Source organism: Lygodium microphyllum, chromosome 4, assembly GCF_053477565.2.
Source record: "Lygodium microphyllum isolate KBCC chromosome 4, Lygodium_microphyllum_v1.1.10, whole genome shotgun sequence".
NCBI classification, from domain to species: domain Eukaryota; kingdom Viridiplantae; phylum Streptophyta; class Polypodiopsida; order Schizaeales; family Lygodiaceae; genus Lygodium; species Lygodium microphyllum.
This window is the reverse complement of record NC_141138.1, coordinates 87,134,482-87,160,286: the sequence shown is the minus strand read 5'-3', so window position 1 is coordinate 87,160,286 and position 25,805 is coordinate 87,134,482. Positions and strand designations below refer to the sequence as shown.

General features: G+C 39.4%; 1 pseudogene; it reads left to right on the top strand.

The window, feature by feature from the left end:
* The first annotated feature begins 6,885 nt into the window (after window positions 1-6,885).
* Window positions 6,886-7,986, top strand: LOC148037270 (17.8 kDa class I heat shock protein-like; annotated as a pseudogene).
* Window positions 7,987-25,805: the final 17,819 nt, after the last annotated feature.

Sequence of the window (25,805 nt, the reverse complement as noted above, 5' to 3'; positions counted from 1 at the left end):
CAGATATTTCTCATTTGAAAATTTTTGGTTGCATTGCCTATGTACATGTGCCAGATGAGTTGAGATCCAAGTTGGATCCAAAAGCTGAGAAGTGCATCTTTATTGGTTACTCTCTGCAGCAAAAAGGGTATAGATGCTATAACCCTTCTACTCGTAAGTTTACAGTGAGTAGAGATGTTGTTTTTGATGAGATGAGTAGCTGGTATAAACCAGTAAATGTGATTGATGATGTAGATGCACAAAATGGTAATGCTGCACAGAATTCACAGCAGCAGTCACAAAATATTAGTGGACCTGGAGCGTCCTCTAGCGGTGGTTCACATTCTTCGCCGTGGACAGGCAGATTGAGATCAGGAGAATCTTCTCAAAGCAATGCAGATAGTGGTATGCAGGTATCACGAAAAGGAAAAGAGAAGGTTGATCAGCCCATGTTTGATGTGAATGCTGGTCACTCTTATGTGGATGGTGAATCCAGTGGCTCAGAACAGAGCATTGATGATGAGTTGGGTATTCCTTCTATTGTTACACCTGGAGTAAGGAAGACCAGGGATGTTTTGAGAGCACCTGGGAGTGAACCTACTTTGCGCAGGTCTACGAGAGCTAGGTATCCTGTGGATAGGCTGAAATATGATGGATTTACAGCCATTCACTATGCATATATGGTCAAAGTGATACAGGAACCAGAACCCACATCTTTTGAGCAAGCCATGGGAAAAGAAAAATGGGAGAAAGCCATGGATGAAGAAATGGATGCCTTGGAAGTAAATGCTACATGGGAGTTAGTACCTTTGCCTAAAGGTAAGAATGCAATTGGCTGTAAGTGGGTTTATAATGTGAAGCACAATGTAGATGGTTCTGTGAATAGATACAAGGCAAGATTAGTAGTCAAGGGGTATGCACAAACATATGGCATTGACTATGAAGAAACATTCAGTCCGGTTGCAAGGATGGCAACCGTAAGAGCAGTCATTGCTATAGCTGCATCAAAGGGATGGTCTTTACATCAGATGGATGTAAAGAATGCCTTCTTGCATGGTGATTTGCAAGAAGAGGTCTATATGGAGCAGCCACCAGGTTATGTGCATACTATTCATCCTGAGTTTGTTTGTAGGTTGAAGAAAGCCTTGTATGGCTTGAAGCAAGCACCTAGAGCATGGTCTGACAAGATAGGACAGTATCTTGTCACTATTGGCTTTCAGATTTCCAAGGCAAATTTCTCACTCTATGTGAGAAAAACAGAGAAAGGTATTATGCTACTTGTCATTTATGTTGATGATTTGATTATGACAGGTGACAGTGATGAAGATATCATTCATGTGAAAATGCTATTGAAGCAGAAGTTTGAGATGAAGGATTTGGGAGAGCTGTGTTATTTCTTGGGCATTGAGGTGATTAGATCACCAAGTGGGATACAGCTCTTGCAGAGGCTGTATGGATTGGACATGCTGTCCAAATATGGGATGACAGGCTGTAAGCCTATTTCAGTTCCTTTGAAGCAGAATGTGAAGCTGAGCACAGATGCAGGTGAGCTTCTAGAAGACCCTACTATGTACAGACGCATAGTAGGAAGTTTGATTTATATGACTATTACAAGGCCAGATTTGAGCTATGCTGTTGGATTGGTAAGTCAGTTTATGCAGGCTCCAAGGAAACCACATTTGGATGCGGCTAGACGCATACTCAGGTATGTGAAGTCCACATTGCAGTATGGACTATTTTATGAGACTGGGGTTCAGATACAGTTGCATGGATACACTAATGCTGATTGGGCTGGTAGTATTTCTGATAGACGATCTACCTGTGGATATGTGTTCTCTTTTGGGAGTGCTGCAGTCACTTGGAGCAGCAAGAAACAGCCTACAGTTGCCTTGTCGAGCACAGAGGCTGAGTACAGGGGTGCAGCAATGGCTGCATGTGAGGTAGCTTGGTTGCATAAGCTACTTTATGATATGCATCAGTCTACAGATGGGCCAGTTGTCATTTATTGTGACAACATGAGTAGTATACACTTGGAAAATAACCCAATCTATCATGCTAGAACAAAGCACATTGAGGTGCATTATCACTATGTGCGAGAGAGGGTTTTACTAGGTCTTATTGATCTAGTTTATGTCAGCACAGAGGATCAGGTAGCTGACATATTTACGAAGGCATTGGGCGCAGAGAAGTTGCGCAAGTTCAGAGACCTGCTTGGTGTGCAGGAATTAGGATTGAGCTCGAGGGGAAGTGTTGAGATATCGAGCTCCACTCGTGATACGCCAGGGTGACCGTTGTGTATTTATGTCACCGACTTGTCAGTTGCAGATGCGGTTGGTACACCGCCCCTGAATAATAGCTACATGATAGCTATCCTTATCTACTCTAGTTCGTGGCTCAGTTAGTATGCCACCTTATTTAGTTGAGTTTGGTTTTGAGACCCATATCTAGGGTTCTTCTATTTCTTTTGTACTTGAGTTCTTTTGGCTTACACAAACTAAGAAGAGGAAAAATTGTTTTCAACCTCCACCCTTGTGTGTATTCCCCCATTGTGCAAGCAAGAAAGCTACAAGTGAGACTCCTTCCTTCTCTCCCACAATCTTGACAAGGGAACCCTCGTACTACTAGGCCCTTATTTTATAATTATTCACCGACCTATATGGCATGCAAACAAAAATAGTAATCTTTTTATCATTTTACTCTACATTTAGACACACTTTAACCACTCTACCCTCCCATCGATCAAATGTTGCATTGTTGTATAGATTTATAGGGTATTTTGCCATCATTTTATGTATAGAAAGCGGAAAAAACACACTAGAACAAGAAGGTGGGGTTGAACTGAGGCAAATCCTCATGCTTCAGTCCCCACAAACATTCACAAACATTGCTCTTAATTTTCATTAATTTTCCGCACCCAAAATACATTTTTCTCATATTTTTAGTGATATTTCTCTATTTTCCTTGTACTTTTTCTTATTTTTTGCATTATTTTATTACCAAAAATTTAAAATAGGTTATGGGCTGTGGCCCTTAGTTCCTTCTTGCAGCAAAAATGAAAGTTTAGTTGGTGTTCCTATTCATATTTCATTTTTATTCTCAAAACCATCATTTTCCCTTGATTTTCTATATTTTACGTGTTTTAGTATATTATTTTGAGCCACAAGATGCATATTTTTCTGATTTTCTGATTATGAACAGCAAGTACTCATGGAAAACAGCAATATAAACAATTTTTAGCCCACATGAACAACATTTTATCAATCAAAAGCCATGAAATCTCAAATTTTCTTTGAAAAAATTGAATTACCGCTTATTTGCGTGTTTCGGGTTTCATGTCCATGGCTGCAAATCTGAAAATCAGCAGCACTTCATATCTAGCACAATCACAAATCACCATTTCTAGCCCGTGGAGCAATCCGATCCATGCACGGACAAGCCTCCATCATTCTTTCTTCTTCCTTCTTCTTCCCACATGAACTTGCCTTTAGAAGAGAGAGAGGGAGGAGAGAGAAAGACTAGATTTCTATCTCAGCATTCACGCCATCAATTGAGGAGCGAAGGGCGGCGATATGATTGGCATCCAGAAGGGAAGCAAGGGCAATGATCAGTTATGGTGGTTGCTTTGAACAGGCATGATGCCCTCTCTCCATCCTAGCGAAAAAATCGGCGCCATGCCTGCACACGTTTTCTTCATGATTCTCTCTCCACGATTCTCTCTAATGCATGTCTTTTTGTTGGGGGGTTAAAATTCCCCCAAAGGGCACCCCCCCTTTGATCCATGTTATGGCCACCCTTTCAAATCTTGACCAATTCTTGGCCATTTCCCCGTCTGGACTCGGAATGGAACTCTGAAAAATCTTGGGTGTCCGGCTTAGCATCCCGCATTGGCCAGTAGCTCATGTCAGCCCGCATGATTGTCTGAAAAATTATGAAAAATCAACAAGTGTCGCTCGGACGCCTTTAAAGCACTTTGACGCTTAAAATCGCGTCCTAGATCGAGCCGCCGCCTTTGATGGTGAATATTTTTCCCTTTATATTCATAATTTTTAGCTATTTTTAAGCACTTTCCGGAACCAAAATTCCGCTCTCACAAATCAATCACACATTAAGGTAAGCTCACTATACTCGTAGAGAGGGATAGCACGTTGGCTATGTGAGAGGTAGCCATTAGTGCTCGCTTGAAACTCTTGGCCAATAAGCAGTTCGTGGGTCTTGGCAGTTGAGCTTGAGCTCGCCTCTACATAACACAATCAAGATAGAAGCAAATAAGTCTAGATTAATAAATTAAGAAGTTGTCCTCTTGGCTGCATCATTGGTACTAATGGTGGACATTTCAAGTGTAGGATGATTTAGGATAGGTGTCCATTAAATAGAGGTATATCATTATGGATTCATCATGATTTTGAAGCAGCTTGCTTGCATAGTTTGCTTGGTTGAAATAGCACTCTCTATCAAAATGACCAAAGCGTTTACAAAGTTGTGCATTGATGTTTACCTTTGTTTTTGAGATTATTTTCTTTATAATTAGTTAATCAACAATGATTGCATTTGAGCCTTGAGTGTCTTGTAGAAATGAAGGCATTGTCACAAGTAGTAGCTGAAGTGCTCCCAATGGATTGATATTTGCTATCGCTCTCCAGTAAGGATGCCTCGATGTTGTGCAGTTTCAAATCTTCCTTATTAGATAACCATCCATATCACAACTTACTAATAAAATAGCTTTGGCCTCATCTTCATCTAGTGTTCTTTTTAAAACAACTAGTTGTTGTTGAATACCCTTATATTTGTTCAAGTGACTTGTGAGACCTTCATTTGGGTTGAACTTTAGATTATAAAGTTGCATTAGTAGTTTTCCCTTAGAGTGCTTGGATTTAGGGTTGAAAACTTTGTTGAGCTCCTCCCATGCTAACTTTGCACTTGGAATACCATCAATGTGATGTATGCATCATCACTTAAGCCTCCTACTATATATCCCAATGCTTTCTTTTTGTTTTCTTCATTTTTCTCTCCCAAACTTGGTGAGCCTCTTCCAATGGCAATGCCCCATAAGCTCTTCCACATGAGAAGATCCATTATTTTTTATTGCCAAGTGGGGAACCTAGATCCCATAAATTTATCAATGACATCTTGAGTTGACATAATGGAGAGGTCTTATTGGGCTTATAAACAAATACCCAATAGTGTCTAACTCAGCGCCTTTGTGGGCCTTTGTCTATTTATAACACCCCACCCAATCTTGGTCAGCGGGGCCTTTGTGGTTTACTCATGAGATATTTTCATTTCCTAACTTATACAAATTTGCATGGGAGAGAAGTTAGCACCCAGATTTATAATGAATAGTTGGGTTTATTTTGGTGGAAAATTTGAATGCTCAATAATTTAAGAAGGTTCGGCCTTTATATTGGTTTGTCCCATTTTCCACCTTTTAGCCTTGCATTCAATCTTGCCTACCTATATGCCCATCTCCATTGTTCTTTAATATTAAGTTCTCCAATCTTTAGTTGCCTTAGCCTTTCTTGGACCTTTTTTGTCATCATTGTAACATTAATTATTTTTCTAACATTGCTTTATTGATCCAAGGAATGTTTGACCCAATGATAGTGTCTAGATTTAGATATGAGCTACATAACAAACAATGCTCCAGTTTTTCATTTGATTGTGTACTCGATGAAACACTTCTTCATTTCTAAGTTTATTCTATCGATTTTCCGCGTGATGAAAGGTTGAGTTCAATTGATGGGTTTAGAGAGATTTTTTTAAATCTTTCTTTTGTTAGTGTATTGGTTTTATGTTGTTAGTATTGCTAGGACCATTCCCTCCCATTTGACCATGTTTCTTTAGAGTCATAATATCTACCATTATTGCTGTTTTTCCTTTGAGTCCATCCTCCTACCATCTTGGGCTCCCCTTGCTTACTTGCATGTTCTTTTTTTCTTCCATGTGTTTGAGAATCCAAACACTTTTTTCTTTCTTTTGTTAGTCTATTGGTTTTATGTTGTTAGTATTGCTAGGACCATTCCCTCCCATACGACCATGTTTCTTTGGAGTCCTAATATCTATCATTATTGATGTTTTTCCTTTGAGTCCATCCTCCTACCATCTTGGGCTCCCCTAGCTTACTTGCATGTTCATTTTTTCTTCCCTTTGTTTGAGCATCCAAACATTTGTTATCAGATGGTGCCTCTCCTAAATGGACCTGCTATACCATAGCCTCTACCATGAACACTCTAAGTTCATCAAGTTGTACCTCTGCATGCATCAACACATTACCCAAAATCAAGTCTTTATCCATTTTTACATAAGACGAAAGCATTTGTTGTTTACAATCAAGGATGGGGGTTGGAGCATGATGGTGCGTGTTAGCTAGTATTCAAGGTAGGCACACACGAAAGAAGCATGATGACACATGAGAACGGCATAGGGCATTGTTATTATGTACATATGTATGTACGTGATCATCAATCGAGAAGTGTGGCCTTCGTGGCATGTGAGTTAAAGCGGCTAGAATGAAGAGGGACAAGGCACTTCTTTTGCTTTCAAAAATATGAGATCAATGGCCGGAAACCCAACCTTATCCTTGAGGTGGCATTGTTGTTATATAGGTGTGTGTGATGCAATGGAGAAATGTGGACGTTGTGGCATGTACATCAAAGTGTCCAAATGAAAGAGGACGAGCCAAGTTAAAAGCCTCCTATTGTTCGATTTTCTTCCTTCTGGGGGGTGATTATTCGTCGATTTTGGTGGGCCTTGGGGTAGTCAGGGGTTGGAACTTGGCAGTCGCTGCCTGGAAGATCACATCGACAAGAGCTTGCCTTGGAGTTGAAAGAAAAGGAAGGTTGTAGACGCTTCCCGAACACTCTAAGAGCTTGCCTTGTAGTTGGAGAAAAAAGGAAGGTTGTAGACGCATCCCGAACCCTCTAGGCTCTCTCGCGCAGGCTCGTATTTAAAAGGATGCCCACGCTGCGCGGAAGGCCAAGAAGACGAATCAGAGTAGTCGATCATTGTTCGGACCCTTCTGGCATCGCTCTTCATCGTAATACATCACCATCCATGCCTTACAGCCTGCTCGATCTATTCCCAGGGCACTAAGTATTCCTCTTTTTCTGTGTCACACACACGCACTCACTCTCCCTCCCTCGCTCGCTCACTTTCAGAGAGGCGCCGCCAAGCTCTACAGACAGATTAGCACAGATTATTGTTTCAATGGCACTGAGCCCATTCTTTGGCCGGAGGAGCAGCAGTGACGCCATCTTCGACCCCTTCTCCTAGGACCCATTCCCCAGCGGCTCCGCCCTCTTCAGTCCTTATGCCGACTGGCCCTTCCGCCTCCTGGACAGTGAGCCATCGCGGCAACTGGCCCGCGAGGCATCGGCCGTGGCCAACACTCAGGTGGATTGGAGAGAGACGCCCGAGGCCCACATCTTCCAGGCCGACCTGCCGGGGCTGAAGAAAGAGGAGATCAAGGTGCAGGTGGAGGACGGGCGCGTGCTGTGCATTAGCGGCGAGCGTAGCAGGAAGGAGGAGAAGCAGGAGGGCGACAAGTGGCACTGCGTGGAGCGGGCGCATGGCAGCTTTCTGAGGCGCTTCCGCCTACCGAACAATACCAAGAGCGAGGAGTTGAGCGCCCGCGTGGGGAATGGCGTGCTGACCATCACCGTGCCCAAGCGTCAGACTTAGCAGCCCAGCAAGCCCGCCATCACCGACGTGCCCATCTCCGGCTGAGCCTCGAATGCCGGCCCCTCAATACACTCCACTCTATGGAGAGAGAGATCCCCAGCTGTAAAAATAACAGGCCGTCTTCCGAGGTGCAACGCCACAGCAAATGCAATGTAGCTGACAATGTTGTTTGCACACCAGTGTACTAATGTCTTTGTATACCAGTATAGCCATCGAATCCCATCAAGGGGCCACAGCCCCCGAACTTTGTATTGATCCTTTTCCTTGCTTCCTCGCTTTAATACAGTTCGAAAGGTTTTTCCCCAACGTAGCAAATTCAGTTGAGATACGTTGCTATATACAAAGGTGGATGGCACGTCAATTATATCATGTTCCTCTCTAACAAATGAGAAAGTCGGCATATACGATAGATTTTATATGATATCTCAACCCTCTCAACTCCGTCATCGTAGACCTCAAGACAAAGATCCTTGGTGGGGTGAGCAATTTGTAGTGCGGCATGACATTCGAACGTCAACCTTAAAGCACGAAGCTGACAAACATGATGGGAGTCCCTGCTAAATTAGCAGCATGTGTATTTTGCTTGGGAGTTGGGATCCCTTGTGTGGCCCATCCAACATCCATCGAGATTGATGGTCTTCTTACCCTTGTGACAAATACTCTAGGGACTATTGAGCAGAATTGTGCAAATGCGAGCAAAAATAAGACAATCATATCCCCTTTAATTTTCTACCCCAAGCGTTGCAAAAGTTATATGAGAATATGGCCATTGCATGATGCAATCATTGCAAAGTCATGAAAGCTATGAAATGCAATAAAACCTTCTCAGAATTTTAACTAAATGTTAGGTTTGGAATCCCAAACCCAAGTCCTCGAGCAAGGACATTGCTCCCAAGTATATGTAGTGCAATATGCGAAAGAGAGAGATCGGATGAAAAAGAAAGGGTGGCTAAATAGGATAAAAGGTAAAAAAACAAGATATCTCTTTCAAAGAGGAAAGCAATGGATATTGATCGTGCATCACAATCTTTAAAAGTATATATGTTCTTACTTCGTAAAATTTACACAACACAACCAATAGAGTTGAGTAAGGAGTAGAGAATGCACCAGCAAATATAAGAACATAAGTTTCTTTAATTTCAAATGAATTGATACAAAGATGGCTTTGTCCACTTGTGCACTTCCATTGTGAAAGCTTAGCTAGTGATCCAAACATATAATAGGCGAAGAGCTTAGCTGTAACTAAAACAACTTTGGCTAGGTTAAAGATAGATTGACGATGGCTTTGGAGAGGTTTTCCTTTTATAACTTGGGAATGCAATCTAGTCAGCCTGTCTGCACATATTATGAACCTTACCTAGTTGGGTAGGAAATACTCTCTTTACCGACCCCAAAATAGAAGTCTCTAATGACTCCCACATCCTCGACTCGATACTTTGTGCCTTGAGTTGCCACCAAGATAACCACTCTATCTAACCCAAAGGCTAGATCCATAAAGGTTTCCCTTTTATCATCCGATCATATAGACCTCATCTAACATTCAAGTCAAGAACCAATCAATATTCATGCTCACACATGATTTCTCATCTAACATACAAGTTAGGATCCAACTAATGTCCATGCTTACACATGACTTCTCATCTGACATACAAGTTAGGATCCAACTAATGTCCATGCTCACACATGATATCTCCTCATGATGGGGCCCTTACAACTTAGAGTATGAGAAGAAGTCATGCTCATAATGGAAGCCTTACAACTTAAGAGTATCATAGATCATTTGTGGCACCTTACAAGGGTGGGGCATTTAGTATATCTAACATGTAATAAAAAATTATCTAAATATTAACTAAGGATTAGGTTTGGAATCCCAAACCAAGTCCTTGGGCAAGAATATCACTTCCAAGCCTATGTGGTGCAACATGAGAAAGAGAGACCAAATGAAAAAGAAAGATTGACTAAATAAGATAAAAAATGAGTTCGACTTTCATTTGATATTCATCTTTTTTGCAATTGGAGATTGAAGATTCTAATAACTTCTTGGGACATGGCAAAGGGTCGAGAGCTGGTGGTAGTTCATTGAAGGATGTTTCACTTAGCCATTACTTGGTAAGGATGGATTCTCATGTTTTCTTAGTATTCCATTTCAGAGGACATAACATAGCCTATCCTCTATATTAAGGCACTTACAAGGCTACTTGGTTTCTCTAGGTTTTAGTATAATGTCCATGAGGTGATATTTTTGGAGAAGACAATAGTAATTAGGATTTTTGGTTATGTTCATGGCTTCTCTGCTTCTAGAGCAATATACTTTTTGGTCCTCTCATCTTATGCTTTGGCAGCAAATCGAATTGATATAAAATCCACAGTTGGCTACAAGAGAAGAAAATTTCTATGTTATAGAGGAAAGATCCCTAAGGAGAAAGATGTAAAAGCTCTTGAGAGCTAGATTGTACTTTTCTATCTTAAAAAATACTATGAATTCTCAAGTTTCATTATTGTCTTTAGTATTTATTCTTTGAAGTTGTTGAAAAAAATAATTGAATAGCTTGTCAAGAGCATTTCTTTTTGTAACTCCTACTCCATGTCGTGTGTTTCAAAAGAAACTTGTACGTGCTTGATAGTGAGATTTTTCCATGCTGCCTTGGCCGCTATAAATTGTTAGGGGAGCTTACTCCTCCACAAACTAAGGCCTATGGATATAAAAGATATGCTATAGTACAAGAGAGTAACATTCGTTTTATACCATTGAAAATGTTATTAAAGAAAACTCAGATTAGACATTTTGTCTCTTACAAAATAAAACGTGATATGCTTTTCTCTCCATGTCTTTTTTATTGCTTGAACAAGATTTGTAATTGAGTATTTGAACTCTTTTGGATATGTGTATATTATCTTTTGTTGCTTGAGGACCTTTAGAAAGATATAGAGGTGTCTCCAAATCTCCATTCTTAGAAATGCAAGTAGCGGTATGCTTGCAATATTTATCGTTATCCCACATAACTCTCTCCAATACTCCCAAGTAATGCTCATCTATTTTTCTATATGGTGTCCTAAAAAGCGTCTGGCTTTTGAACCTCCCATAGAGATATCAGCCAACCAAGACATCTCTTGTTTTCCCTAAAAGAGTTGGATCTTTTCTTAAGTAAACTTGACCCCCATTAAAATCCATTTTCAAGAATAATGCCTCACATTTGTCAATACACTCATTTGATAAATATAAGGGCTTAATCGAGTATGCATAGTCGAGATGCAACTTGAGAAGTTTATCAATTAATTTAATCTTTGCATAAAAGTAAAAATATAAACATTTCTAAGATAAATTGAAAGAATGGGATGCCATATGTCTTCTATGTTTTTAAAATCTACTCAAATCTATAGTCTCTAGTTGGGGCTCTTCTTGCTAGATGCAAGCTGCTCCAATTTTTAGACCCAACACTTGCTATGCAATAAACATAAGGATATTTTATATTTTTTTCATTGTATATTCAAAGCATACATTTGATAGTTAAACACCTTGCATTGCTAAATTCACTATTGCAACATCATTTTCAGCCATAAGAAAGTCATCTTCTTCCTCCTCATCCATTATCCCATCTTCATTCTCATAACGTGCTCGAGATAACATGTCTGCCACTAGGTTATCTCTTATTGTAATATGTTGAAATTCAGGGTTCAAAGATTTGATGTATGCAATCCACCGGAGCATAGCAATGTCTGAAGTAGCACAACTAATAATCATACCCAATACTGGTAAACAATCAGTCTCAATGACTACACGAGTACCCATAAAATACTCCTTATCACATTTAAGGGCTGCCACAATTCCCATTAATTTTCTTTTAACATGTGGATGTCTTCTTGGTCGTTCAATCAATACTTTAGCACCAAAGCGAATTGCATATCTTTGCCCTTCCCCATCATCTTGCCCAATTGCCCATCCAATCTCGATTGGGCTTGTATCGATAGTAATAATGATAGGCTTTCCATGTGAATAGTTAGCCTTTCTCAATGTAGGAGTAGATTTTAAGAGTTGCTTCAATTTATTCATTGCTTTCTAATGCTTCCTTTCCCAATGAAAACTTTAACCTTTCCTTAGAAGCTGATAAAGAGCATCGGCTACATGTGCAAAGTGAGGAATCCATATCAAATAGAACACACATGCACCCAAGAATCTACGCACCTCTGATACATTCGTGTATACATCTTGCATTGTATCAATCCCATCTATTTTTGCTGGTGATGGCCTTCACCCATAAGACCCACACATATGCCCAACAATCAAAACCTCTTCAAATCCGAAGACAGACTTTTGTCCATAGAAAGAGTTAAATGCACCTCTTCTAGACATGTCAAAATCCTCGCACAATCCACAATATGGTCTGCAATAAACTGACTGCATCCATGTGTATCCATATCTTCATTCTTTTCATCCACTTCATACCCTTTGATTGGAACATCATCCAAGAAGAGCATAGTCAATTGTGGTATAAAATCCCCGAGTACCCTATTCATAGCATTTGTCATGTGTGCCACTGAGTTTGTTACTCCCTATGGGAGAGTACACATCCATACTAACCCCAAGGGAGTCTTCATGGTTGTGATATCCCTACTTTCAATTGCAAGCTAGAACTAATCATAACCCGAGTAAAGATCACCCAAATAATAGATCACTCTGCCAGCAAAAGCCTCTGCAAATTCATCAACCACAGGACCTGCACCCACATTTCTTATGGTTACTTTATTGACTGGTTGCATGTCTTGAATAAATCTCAAAGACCCATTCTTTTTGGGCACAATAAACCAATGATTTGAGTACAGGACTGAAGAAGGCTCCAAAATCTTCATGTGAATCTTTTCATTTAGAAAATCCATCATCTTTGGCAAGTAAGCTTTAGGCACTGGAATAGGCCTCAAGTTCCATGGTACATGTGGCACTGTAAATATGACCATAGGAGAGACAACATTTGGATCCACACAACCTATTTCACTTGGCTGAAATGCAAATGCCTTTCCATGTCTAGCTAACATCCACATAAAACACTCTCTCTTAGCAGGCAAAAGAAACCCTTCTGCACCAAATTTCAATTCCTGTAATGTTTCAGATGTAAATTGATAACCTATATCATTAGGATCCCGTAAGCTTGGCTGCCTTGAAACTTTTTCTTACATATCCTCACTCTCTGTTGAAAGTGGCTAAGCCATTGGTTTCACCTTTTTGTCAATTGTCTTATACTTTGTCTCCACAAGTGCTTCAACCCATTGTAATCCTTCATATTGAGCAAATAATGCTATAACAACATATATGTCCAAAGAACATACTAAAAACACTCTGTTTTTAGCCTCATAGTTGCCGAAATTTTAGTCATAGTGTCATTGATATTCAGCCCATAAAACATGCCTGAAATGCCTTCATTTTCAGCTAATAGTCCCAATACTCTCAGTTCCTTAGTAGCCCGTTTCATAGATATGCGTTCAGCCCTACACATAGCTTCCATAGGCTTAAACCAACATGAACTGTTTGCTATAAAGTGAGAATTACCAATAGTAAATACATGCTTCATTTCATCAAGAGGTGAGTACACCCTCTAAACAGCACTATTGTAGCCCCGCATTACAGCAGTGCTTAATGAAAATCCAAGTCTTTGAATTCCCTTGCATTTCAAACCAAAGAAGACTCTCGAAGCGTATCCCGATTTCTAGGATGATTAACATAAACAGTAAGAAATTGGACTACTTTTCTCCCATCCTTTCTTCTGACTCTTGCATAAGTAGAACCATCATCAAGTACCTTTGTTTCCATACGCACACTTGTAATATAGGGCTATCCCAAAATCAATGCATATGAGGAATTATCTTGCACAAAGAAGTGTTGCTCTTCATGTACATCACCAATCATCACTTTTACATTAGGATGTGCAGCATAGAACTCCCCTGAAGAATTATTTGCAACCCTCATTCACCAACCATGATCCGTGTCTACAGGCCATGCACCATTTTCATACAATCCATGCTCAATGACATCTATCTTAGACCCATGGTCAAGTAAACCAACACAAGGAGTTTCACGCTCCCCTATTTTCACTATCATTTCAGTGGTAGCTCTAGCCCAATGATTTCTTGTGTAGTGACTTCGAGGAATAAATCCTAGAGTCTCTTCTCCATATTGTTGTATTTGCCTTACTCCACCATGCATATCGCTACAAGACAATGCATTTTCAGCCACATTCTTCTCTTTTTCACATGTTGTCCACCACTGATTATTAGCATCCTGCATAGACAATCCTATACTTACTTCATGCTCATATTCAGCCTGAATACCCAACAAACCAGTTTCCTCTTCAAATTGCAGTAATGCACTAATGGTATCACCAAGAAACTGACGCTTCCTTTTAATTATGTCAACAATTTCATCATGAAATTCTTGCATGTTGGCAATGCCAAGCACCTTTCCCAAGGTAAATTCCACCCGATGTTTAAGATCCGTTCTTCAAAAACCTTCTTAAGATCTGTGGCTGTCTCAATGTCAGATTGCAACTTATATCCTGGCTGCTTTCCCTTCTTTTTGCCCTCTTATCCTATTTTTGCTCCTGACTGACCTCTTCCATAACATGCTTGGGAGGTGGCTGATTTGTAGCTTTAGGTTAATCCACACTTCTTCTTGTCATTCTTTTAGATATCCCTGCAATATCTTTATCTCTTTTTTGTTTTTCTTCCACAAGTACATCCGTGTTTTGTACCTTTGCTAAATATGCATACACTGAATATGCATCTACCGGTAATTCCCAACCAATTATGCCATGAATGTCTTGCCGGACACCAGTTTGATTATGTGCAAGACTTTTCAAGAGAGGGGTTTACAACCCAATAAGGGTCTTGTGGCTACATAATTGTTAAGAGAATTTGAAAGTTGATTTGAGCAGTTGGATCTTGCAAAATAGCAAGCTCTTGCAAGTCAGAAAATTGAATTGTTTCTACAGGCAACTGATCCTGAGCTTCAAGAGAAGCTTGATGATTTGCTAGAGGATCAGACTACAGAGACAGGTTTGAAAACATAGTGGAGACATTTCAAGGAAGTTGTTATTGCACTTTTGAAAAAGCATAGAAGAAGAGAAAAATTCTAGGGATAAGGACATAAAGTTTGATCCTTACTCTGGTAAGAGAGATCCTACTAAGGCGTTAGCCATTGTCAGGCAATTTGAAGTTGCTTTTTATTATGGTAGTTTCTCAAAAAAGTCCAAGCTAAGGCATGTAGGCATGCACTTGAAAGAGACCGCTAGCAATTGGTGGTTGACTCTCATTTTGGAGGGAAGGAAACCTAGGACTTGGGAAAAGTTCAATAAGAAGTTTTATGTTCAGTTCTTGACTCCTCACTTTGAGAATGATGTCAAGAAGGAGTGGGATTGGCTAGGCCAAAAAGAGCATGAAAAGGTCACTAGTTATGTGGACAAGTTTTGGTCTACTCTTCTCAAGGTTACTCCATTCATGGAGATCAACGATGAAGAGAAGAAAATGAAGTTTGAAGCTGGCTTACTCCCTCATTTACTCAGAACCATGAAGGTGTCTCCACATGAAACCTTATCTCACATGATGGAGTCTGCCATCATAGCTGAAAGTTTGCATACACCTGGTACATCTCAAAAGTTATAGAGCTAGACAAAAGTAGCTTTATGATCAACCAAGAGATAGAACTAATCGAAGAAGACCTACCTTTACCCATGACCAATATTCAAAGCCAGAGGGTAACAAGAAGAAGTGCAAGTATCTCTCACCCTCAGAGATACAAAAGTGCAAAGAGGAAGGAAGGTGCTTTATTTGTGGTGAGTGAGGGCATATGAAGCCCGACTGTCCTCACAAAAGGAAGGAAGCAAATGTGGTTAAAGATCCTCCTCCGCCATCCTCAAATTCTATTCCGGATGTGCAAGCTAACACTCATTCAAATGAGAAGAAAAGACAACTCTTAAAGGGTTGGGGGACACTCAACAATCAATGAGTTTTGATACTCTTTGATCCAGGGTCCACAGATAATTTTGTGTCAGCAGATACTATTGAAAGGCTACAAATTCCACTGAATCGATTGGGAATACCAATTGGATCATGTTCTTTGAAGGACTCACAACCAATTCTACTCATATTCAAGAAAAGTTGAATCTTAGAATTGGGGATTACCACAACCAAGAATCTTTTCTACTTGCACCCATAGGTAATTGTGATGTGATCTTAGGTATGCCTTGACATTACAAGATTAGACCTCTTCCCGATTTTCTTAAGAAGACCCTTGCATTTCAATTCAAGGGTCGGAAGATAGTATGCATTGCTGATACTGGAGATTGGCCTGTGCCAATGGTTAGTCATGTTAGCATTTCTAAAGAAATGAAGAAAGATATTTCTACGTACATGATTTTTGTGAGAGAGTCAAAAGAAACTAATGATTCAAGGGCACTTGGTGCCTCTAATGAACACACAATACCAACTAATTCTTCTAAGTCTCAGACTTTAAAAGAACCCCTCTCTTTAATTGATCAAGCTAGACATGATTTTGTTAAACAATATGAAGATTGTTTTAGTGATTCACTCCCAGGAGAGTTACCTCCTAAGCACCCGGAAGATCACACAATTGATCTTATCCCAAGCAGTTCACCACCTAATCAGCTGCCTTACCAAGTAAGTGCAAGTCAACAAGAGGAGATCCTAACACAAGTAAATGAATTGTTGGAAAAAGGGTTAGTTCATTAACCTAGCTCTTATCCATACTCTCTCCAATCTTACTTGTTCAAAAGAAATATGGTTCTTTCCATATGTGCTTAGACTACAGATCTTTGAACAAGATCACAATCAAGAATCGTTTTCCTATCCCAAGGATAGATGATATCTTGGATAAGTTGCAAGGGGCTAGTATCTTTAGTCGCATTGATCTCAAGAGCATCTATCACCAGATACGGATAGCACCTGAAGATGTTCATAAGATAGCTTTTCGTAGACATCTTGACTATACATATTCTTAGTCGTGCTATTTGGTTTGACTAATGCACCCGCCACATTCAATCAAATGATTGAGAGAATTTTCAGACCTCACTCAAAGTTCACAGGTGTCTTCTTTGATGACATTCTAATATTTTCACGGTCTGAAGAAGAGCATAGAAAACATATATCTATTGTTTTTCAAGAGCTTCACAAGCATAGACTACAAGTCAATGCTAAGAAGAGTGAACACCATATTGGGGATTATGGGAATTTTCCATAAGTTTGGGACACGTTGTCAAATCTTTGAATTTGTCGTAACTTAAACATTAATCGAATGCTCTATAGCTCAATAGATTCCATTATCAAGTGCTTTCCAATGATAGGTCACATCATATGGTTTTGAGAAATGTATCGGCATGTTATCTGAATACCATGTTTTTAGTATTTAAAAAATGAAAATTGGGAGATTTCCAAACTCACTAATATTGTGTTAGGGAATTTTTCCTTTCGAAAATTCATTACTTAGGCCATATTGTTTCTCACAATTTGGTAAGAATGGATCGTGAGAAGATTTGAGCCATTGTTGAATGGCCTACACCTACTTCTGTACATGAAGTTAGAAGTTTATTTGACCTATATTCATACTATAGGAGGTTCATACAAGGTTTTGAGTATGTTGCATCTCCTCTACATGACCTTATTAAGAAGCGAATGCCTTTTTTCTGGGGATCAAGGCAACTACAAGCCTTTGAAAGAATTAAGTTTCTTGTGACTCAAGAACCAGTTCTCATAGTTCCAAATCTTCAAAAACCTTTTGAAGTTCACTGTGATGCCTTTGGGGATTGCATTGGAGCTGTGCTTAACCAAGAGCATCATGCAGTAGCATTTGAGAGCCGATGCCTCAAGGACCATGAGCTACATGCTCCAGTATATGAGAAAGAGCTTATGGCGGTGGTACATGCTCGTCAAGTATGGAAACACTATTTACTTGGTGCTGATTTTGTTATGAAAACATATCACCAATGTCTAAGATACCTCCTCCTTCAGAAGAAGCTCTCAAAGAAACAAATGCATTGGGTAAATTTCTTATCTATGTTTAATTTTCAAATCCTTCACACATCTGGAACTAAGAATTTGGTAGACGATGCTCTATCACGGTGACCTCGAGTAAATGCAATCACAACTATTTACCATAATGAGTTCATGGATTTACCCAAAATGTATGCAACTGATTCTGACTTGTCAACCATATGGGATTAGCTTAGCTCAGGTCAGTCGATTACACCTTACTCGATTTGAGATGGTTATTTGTATCATCATCAAGGAATTTGTGTAGCATTACCATTGCGACACAAGGTAATGGATGAAGCACATGCATCTCCATATGTTGGACATAGGGGTATTCTACCCACTACTCGAGCATTGGAAATATATTTCTTTTGGTCCACTCTTAGAGCTAACATTGAAAGATATGTCCGCGAGTGCAAGATATGCCAAAAAGTAATGTATGACAGGCATAAACCACTTGGTCTACTAAAGCCATTACCTATTCCCAATGAGCCTCGGGAAAGTATAGCGATGGACTTTATCATGGAGCTTCCTCGCACACAAGCACACAATGATACAATTTGGACTATCATTGATAGATTCAGTAAGCAAGCTCACTTTATACCTGTGCGAAAGACAATCAAAGCCAATCATATGGCTAAGCTATTCATTGCTCATATTTTCAAGCATCATGGCATGCCTAAGTTCATTATAAGTGATCAAGATCCTTGCATGACCAGCCTCTTTTGGCAAGCTCTCTTCAAGAACCTCGAGACAAAGTTAAAGTTTTCATCCTCTTATCATCCTCAAATGGAGGGGCAGAGTGAAAGTGCTAATTCTACTGTTTTGGACCTTTTGAAATCCTATGTCTCTGATAATCAAAGAGAATAGAAAAAGTATTTGCCTTTAGTAGAGTTTGCATACAATAATACAGTGCACTCTAGTACTGGTAAGGCACCCTTTGAGATCATCTACGGTAAGCCTCATTTACCACCCATTCTTCTTACAAAGGATAAGATCTTTGCAGTAGATGAGTTTGTTAGAGACATTGATACAGCTTTCACTCAAGAAAAAGCTGCTATCCAAAGGACACAAGAGAAGCATAAATGTGAAGCAGATAAGCATCATCGTAAGTTAGATCTCAAGTTGGGACAGTATGTTCTTCTTAAGTCTGAGAAGACTCGCTTGAAGAAGCAGAAAGGTCAAAATGGTAAAGTGGTTAAGCTTTCTAATCGCTATTATGGCCCTTTCAAGACCACATATAAGATAAACGATGTGACTTTTTGTTTGGATCTACCAAGTCATTGGAACATTCATAATGCTTTCCATATAAGTTTGCTATGTCCCTATATTGGAGAACCTCCAATGGAACCAATCAATGAAGATTTACCTGACATAGAAGAAACAAAAGAGTTCATTGTGCCTGAAAGAATTTTACACCATTAGGACAATACTCTAAGGCCAGGTAAGGTACTACGGAAGTATCTGGTTAAGTTTAAGAATTATCCCCCATTGGACGCTCAGTTTATGACTGAGAGAGAACTACAAGACTTTCCAGATCTTCTTAAGGACTATGTATCCCCTCTACAGTTGAGGTCAACTATTTAGAAGCCAGAGGGATGTCACTAAATTGATTGCTTATTACGCATTCTTTATTTAATAAATTCATGTCAATAAATTAATGAATCACTTTTGTTTAAGTGTTGATGATGATCTACCATGGCCATGAGACCATTTAGAGACCAGTATTCCTAGTGCATTACTTAATGGGGTGATTAGAGCACTGTGACGCGGATATCTGGTACATGCAATACAAGTTATGAAGGGAAAAAAAAGTGTCTGCCAAGTGTAAGAGTGTACACATTAACCAATGAGTTACACATAAATGAAGATGGATTGAGTTCTAAGAAGAGAAAGTGTATTAACATTGTGTATATGTATTTATGTCAGGGACACCTGGGAATGTTTACTTGTGTGCAATGAGCATTGCATTCGTTTGGGGTCATCCTCTCCCCTACAAGTCAAGGTTTAAGGTCTTTTCTTTCATTAAGAAAGACGAGAGAGAATTCTCTCACTAAGAAAGAGGAGAGATGTGATCCTCTGGAAGTGAGGAGAGAAGTGATTTTCTCTTTCTAAGGTCTAAAATGACACAAGTTTTTGTGTGGAATTCAATCTTAAGGTTGAGGCCCAAGGCAATCTAATGAACTCTCGTTATCTATGACTCAAGGTGGTTGCATGGACCACAAGTTAAGAATACAGTTTTAAAAGCTGTTTTTTGGAAAATCCATTTTTAAAATATCTCACAATAGAAAAACGATCTCTAAAAACAGGCCGCGTTGGTTATCGGAAATAGTGAGATCTACAATTTTTATGTTGGACATTTTTCATCCAAACAACGCACAAAGAGATATCTTGAAATTAGCACTGTAGAGTGGAACAACCACATCTTGCATGAAGATCAACTCAACTCTCTCTCCAACAAGAGAAGCTCTTGAAAGCCTATAAAAGAGAAGGCTCTCCTTGGGTGTAAGGGAGAGGTGAAAGAAGCATCACTTTGCATGTATCCGAGAAGAGAAAGTGCAAGTGCTGCAGAAGCTCTGCTGAAATCAAGTTCCAAGAGGAGAAGAGAATGTGCAAGTGCTGTGGAAGCTCTGTTGAAATCAAGCACCAAGAGGAGAGCCCTACACATCTTGTGTAGGAGAGAAGGAGACTCAAGAAGGATCAAAAGGTGCCAACTTCCAAGTTGTGCAAGTGTTAGCCAGTTGTATACCATGCAAGGAACCGTGATCTTGTTTCCAAGATCTACAAGTAAGAACTGGCTTATGTGTAACGGAGGAGCTTGCTTCTTGTCAATAATATAACTCCACAAGGGGGGGGACTGGCCCATCTTCTAGTCCCTAGTGTGTTACCAATTTCTCTACCTCTCTCTCTACATCTTTCTTTTCTCTCATCTATTCTCCCTCTATGCCAACATAATATTCGCCATATATATTTTAAGTATATAAGAAAGTCGAGCGTATATCTTGTATTTTATAACACCATTTATACTAAATAGGGTTATCCTATCAATGCTTGAAGATTAGACTTTGAAGGGCCTCTCTAACATCAACTAATATCCTTTTCTTGTTTATTGAGAGATTCATTGGATCATCATCCTCCAAATAGATAGTCAAAGAAAAGTTATCATTGCTTTCCTCAAAGTTCAAAGGCGCTCGTGCACCCTTAGTTCTGTTCCATTCTCTATATTGGAAAACTAAATGTAATGTTCATCCTGGAATGATGCATGATAAGGTGACGCGGTCCTTTGAACACTTACAGAGAAATAAATCACACTTGCATACTTCCTCCATTGATTTCAAATCTAATCTAAATGTTTTAATCAATGTTATGGATGGAATTTTCATATCCAAGCACATTATTTTTATTCTTTGTAAACCTATTCATTGTGAAAAGTTGATCTAAAGATATGAATTGGGATAAACCAAGAAAAAGAGACTCCACTTGATATTCTCCCAATCTTCATAGAGTTCTAAAATTTTCAATGACCTTCAACTTGAATCCCTAAAAGGTTTGAGCATCTACAACTTCCAATTTTTTCAAAGAGTGAGATTAAGGAATTCTTTTTCAACCTTCTAAACACATTAGCATTTGATAGAAGAAAGTAAGTTGTTGAGTAAAAAAGCATTCACTTAGATCACTTGTTCACAAGCACTTCCAAATGGAGTGGATTGTGGGCTGCCCTGTTTATGATAGATTTGAACAGACCAAAACAGCCCATAGATCAAGAAAAAGCACACCTTTGGCTGTCCCAAGTGGTGCACTAGATCCCAGGAGCAAGAATCAAGCTCTAGGCTTCAAGAAAAGCTTTGAGAATGAATATGAAGTAAGAAGTGACCTTGCTGGTCATGGATTCCTTGTTCTTTCTTGTTTAGGATAGCACCATGGCTCTCTTCCTCTCTTCCCAAAAATGTATATCAAAGACACACTTTACCTTCCTCCCCTTAATCTTGCATGTTCCTCCTTGAGTTGAGCTTCAATTACATGCCCTTGGAAGCTCCTCCTATAGTCCAAAACTCTCCCTACAGCCCAGGCCCGTGATCTCGGCACATTTCATGTTGAATTATAATATTTCCACGCAAGAAAAGTTAGTCGGTTAGTTCAAAAGTTAGTTAGTCAATCAATAAGTTAGTAAGATTACTAATCAAAGACTAACTAAGGTAAAAACTAACTAAAATTAATAAATAATAATTTTTATTTAATTAAAATATATTTTAAAATAAATCGAGAGTCATAATCCGATATTTTTCTCAGATTGATTAGGACCGTAGCCACCCTTCACGGAAGTTACAACGTGAACAAGACTTATGAGCCATATTAATCACTAGTATTAATGTGTATGGTTTGGATGGTCCAAAAATATTAGATTTTTCGAAAAAAAAACTAGTATATTTTAGATATTATCCTAAAAAGATAGAACTAAAAGTCATTTAAAAGAAAAAACAAGTGATGTTTTAGTTCGTTTTGGAGACTTTATAAAAAGAAAAATAAAGAAAAGTGACTGGCAAAATCGCACGCGCCGCAATCGCAGTCTACATGTAGCAGACATCACTTCGAATAGAGAAAAGAAGGAGGAGTGAACTGAGAGATTTCTAACAAGTGTCTTGAAGTTTTACCCCCCTTTTGGAGCCAATGCAACCATCAGATTTATGATCTGAGCACCAAATCACTGAGTCTTCCAAAAGCCCCTCCACTCTTATTCTCAGCCTTATCCCTTCCTCTCTATTTCATTATAAAAAAGAGGCATGGGGAGGCACAAGTGAGCATAAGGAAACCCCGAGAGGCTGCAAAAGAGAGGTAGAGAGAAGGATACCCCTCCAAGACATTGTGAGAGAGAGCTTGAGAGAGAGAGAGAGAAAGAGAGACAAGAGTTACCCCGAGAGGCTGCATAATTCCCTCTATCTCAATCCTCGACTTAGCCATCTTCTCTTACACTCTCCCATCTCGAATCTATTCCACCTTTTTAATCTCTTGAGTCTATTGTGGACGATGGCCTCCAAGTGAAGAATGTCGCGTGTGGATGGCAATCCTACAATGAGCCACGAGGATTTGAGTGAAGCCATCACTGTTAATCCAACTACGGTTCCGGTCGTAAGTAATGTATTTTCTAAATTACTTGCTTTGATTCTCGCATGAGATACATTAGGCCCATGATATGACATACGAGAATAGGTCCTGGGAAGGGATAAATCTCTTCTCACATATTTAGAAGATTAATTTTGCAAAGCGCATGTATCAAGGGAAGTTAATTTCACTAGTTGCGTATGGCTTATTCGTTGATAGGACAATCAATCAAGGGTTTTGAGTAGCATAATCATAAAAAGAATAACATTAAGAATTGTGCATGCAAGTATTAAGTAAATTTTGCATAGAATCGCTCTTTGACCCCAAGGGGGAGAGCAAATATGAGATGGAATTATTATTGTTTGGAAAAAATACAATTAATTGATTGAACAACACCTTAAATGTTTTTCTTTTAATCAATTGATTGTTGCATTGTGATTTAGTGTAATATATCCACTACAAAATATCGAAGACCCTAAATCTTGCACAAAAGCGGTTCAAAGTAACCTCCCGCAATAGAAAAACCTTGGGCTAAGTGCTCCTTCTTCGTGCACTAACAAACTCCAGCCCATGTTGTGCATAAGAGACCGTCGCTGAAAAAATTGTAGCCCACACGGGAACACCCCTTCATGGGACAAAAAGATAATGAATTAAGTGCAAATTTTTTTATTAAACCCCCTCCCCTTCAGTCATTGCATGGTGGGGAGAGGGAGTATGAGTAATGTCATGGAGAGGCATGGGGGAGGGAGGCATGCAATTGCCACTTGTGTGGCTGCCTCCCCCCACCTTCAACATATAAACTCCCCCCAAAGCTTTGGAGGGGCCATGGTGGAGTCTTCCGTCACCGTGAAGCTGCTACCTGTCCCTTGTGGAGCTGCACGTTGTTGCCCCACCGCTCTAGTCACGTCGCCAAGCTATACCCTCCCCCATCATCGTGATCATCATCATCTTCACCATCAGTGTCGTCATCATCTTCTCCATCATTATCCCCACCTACACATCACTTCCTTGTTCTCCAGAAGCTTGGAAGCTTCTATTAAGGCTTCCCTAGGCCTTGTTCACCCCATGCCCCTAGTTTTCTTAAAATCGTGACTGCAAGGCCCAATTCCTATGTGGAAGAGGAGAATCTTGGGCAGAGTTACTTCGAAACACGTAAGAAAGAAAAGGGGAAGTTCACTAAGTCGAAAGCTACTGCGTCAATGGCTCCGAAGCAAAAGTCAAGAGAAGCACATGCAGGAGCTTCCACCCCGAGTACGAGAGTGGACAACGCCCCAATTCTTAATGCCAAGGTTCTGAAAATATTTCCGCATGGAAAAGAGGCATTAAGCATGTTTTAATTCTTGTAGGGAAGTTTAAATGCATTAGGAAATTTATTTACTCATTCAATCTACAAGTTAGTTGCATGCCGTGTATTTGCAATTGCTTGCACTTCCATGGTCAAGGGTAGCTGAAATTCTTAACGTATGATGCATAAGTTAAAATACAAATTTGTGCATCTCCCAAAGGAAAAGATTTATGAAATTGATATTATGCAATTCGCATGCAATATTAGTTACAATTTAGGTTCGATAAGTGGTAGAAGAATGATTAAATCAACCATGTATTCAATGGCATCTCGTCATGAAAGAATGATGTATCCATGCATAGAAGCTCTTTTATCAAAGTTCCAAATTGGGAAAGGGTGCATTTTCATTAAAAGACTAAAGCCTTGAATTTGATGCATATACGTGGGATTTACAAGAAGTAGTTATGAATGTGGACAAGGAAAAGAAAGATCACTGTAGATCCTTTAGTTGCATAAAGGCAAAAGGGTCTATGGACTTGAATTTGCATGGAATGATACATATCACTCATCTTGCAATTACTTACACCTTTTAGAAAGTATTTGCATCTTTAAAAGGCATGATCGTCTCTAATCATGGGTTGGTAAGATTAACTAAGTAATCCGCATATAATTGAGTAGCTTACATGAAAATCATAAAGGTACGATTAGATTGCATATGACGATCACCTCAAAGTGCTAGGTAGGGTTAAAATACGTTAAAATTCTACCTAGTATCGCACTTGAGATACTGATCTAATATTTCTGATCTCAAAGATCTTACCCACATTCTTGAAATATTAAGACTATCTAAATACCGTGTAAGAACGATCTAGGGTTCTCACCCTAAGGATAAATTGACCAAATACTAGACCTCTGTATGAATTTAAGAACCCTAGGTCCAAAACAACTATCAGCCTAGTAAGGTCAAGGTTTTGGATTGGGTCAATAGGACTCCCAAACCCTACATCTTGAGCAAAGATATTCTTGACCAAGGAATACCATGTGATGAGAAAAATAATCCCACAAGTTAGGTGCTGACACCTATCTCGTGCAACAAGTTGCAACGTGATGCCAGGAGGCATATTTCACGGTGGATTCCGTGCCACGATAGATTCCGTGAGGTTTTACGGTGGATTCCGTAAGATTTTATTACCAGGGCTCATACACAAAGTGGATTCTTTGTGCGAGAAGTCGATGGGGACGCCTATTCTTTTCGGCCGTTTTATTAATTTTATGTGTACATGGGTGATTCCATAGCGGGTGATTCCACAAAATACATATTTAATTAATAAGCTTTTATGAGTTTAGAGTGCGCACTCGAGATAAATTAAGGTTAGGATTGATTTCTAACCAATTTATTTATATAGCTGAAGACTGCTAGGTATTCACTTTTGTCGGTTTAAATGTATTATTTTACTAACAATTGTGAATGCTTCAGTTGATGTGTAGAGATAGCAGTAGTGGCAGTGGAAAGCATTGGAGGATAGCATGTATTCAAATTTATCGCTAATATTTTGATGGGCGTGTGTCTTAGGCATGGAGTCTATATTTTGTCGCGCTTATTTATCAAGGCACTTGATATTTATTTATTATTGTATGCGCGTGGGCGCACGATTTAGATATTTGTATTTAGACATTGTATTTGGGTACGCTTGACTTCTTGGGCATCCATTAGCTTTAATTCTATTTGGCA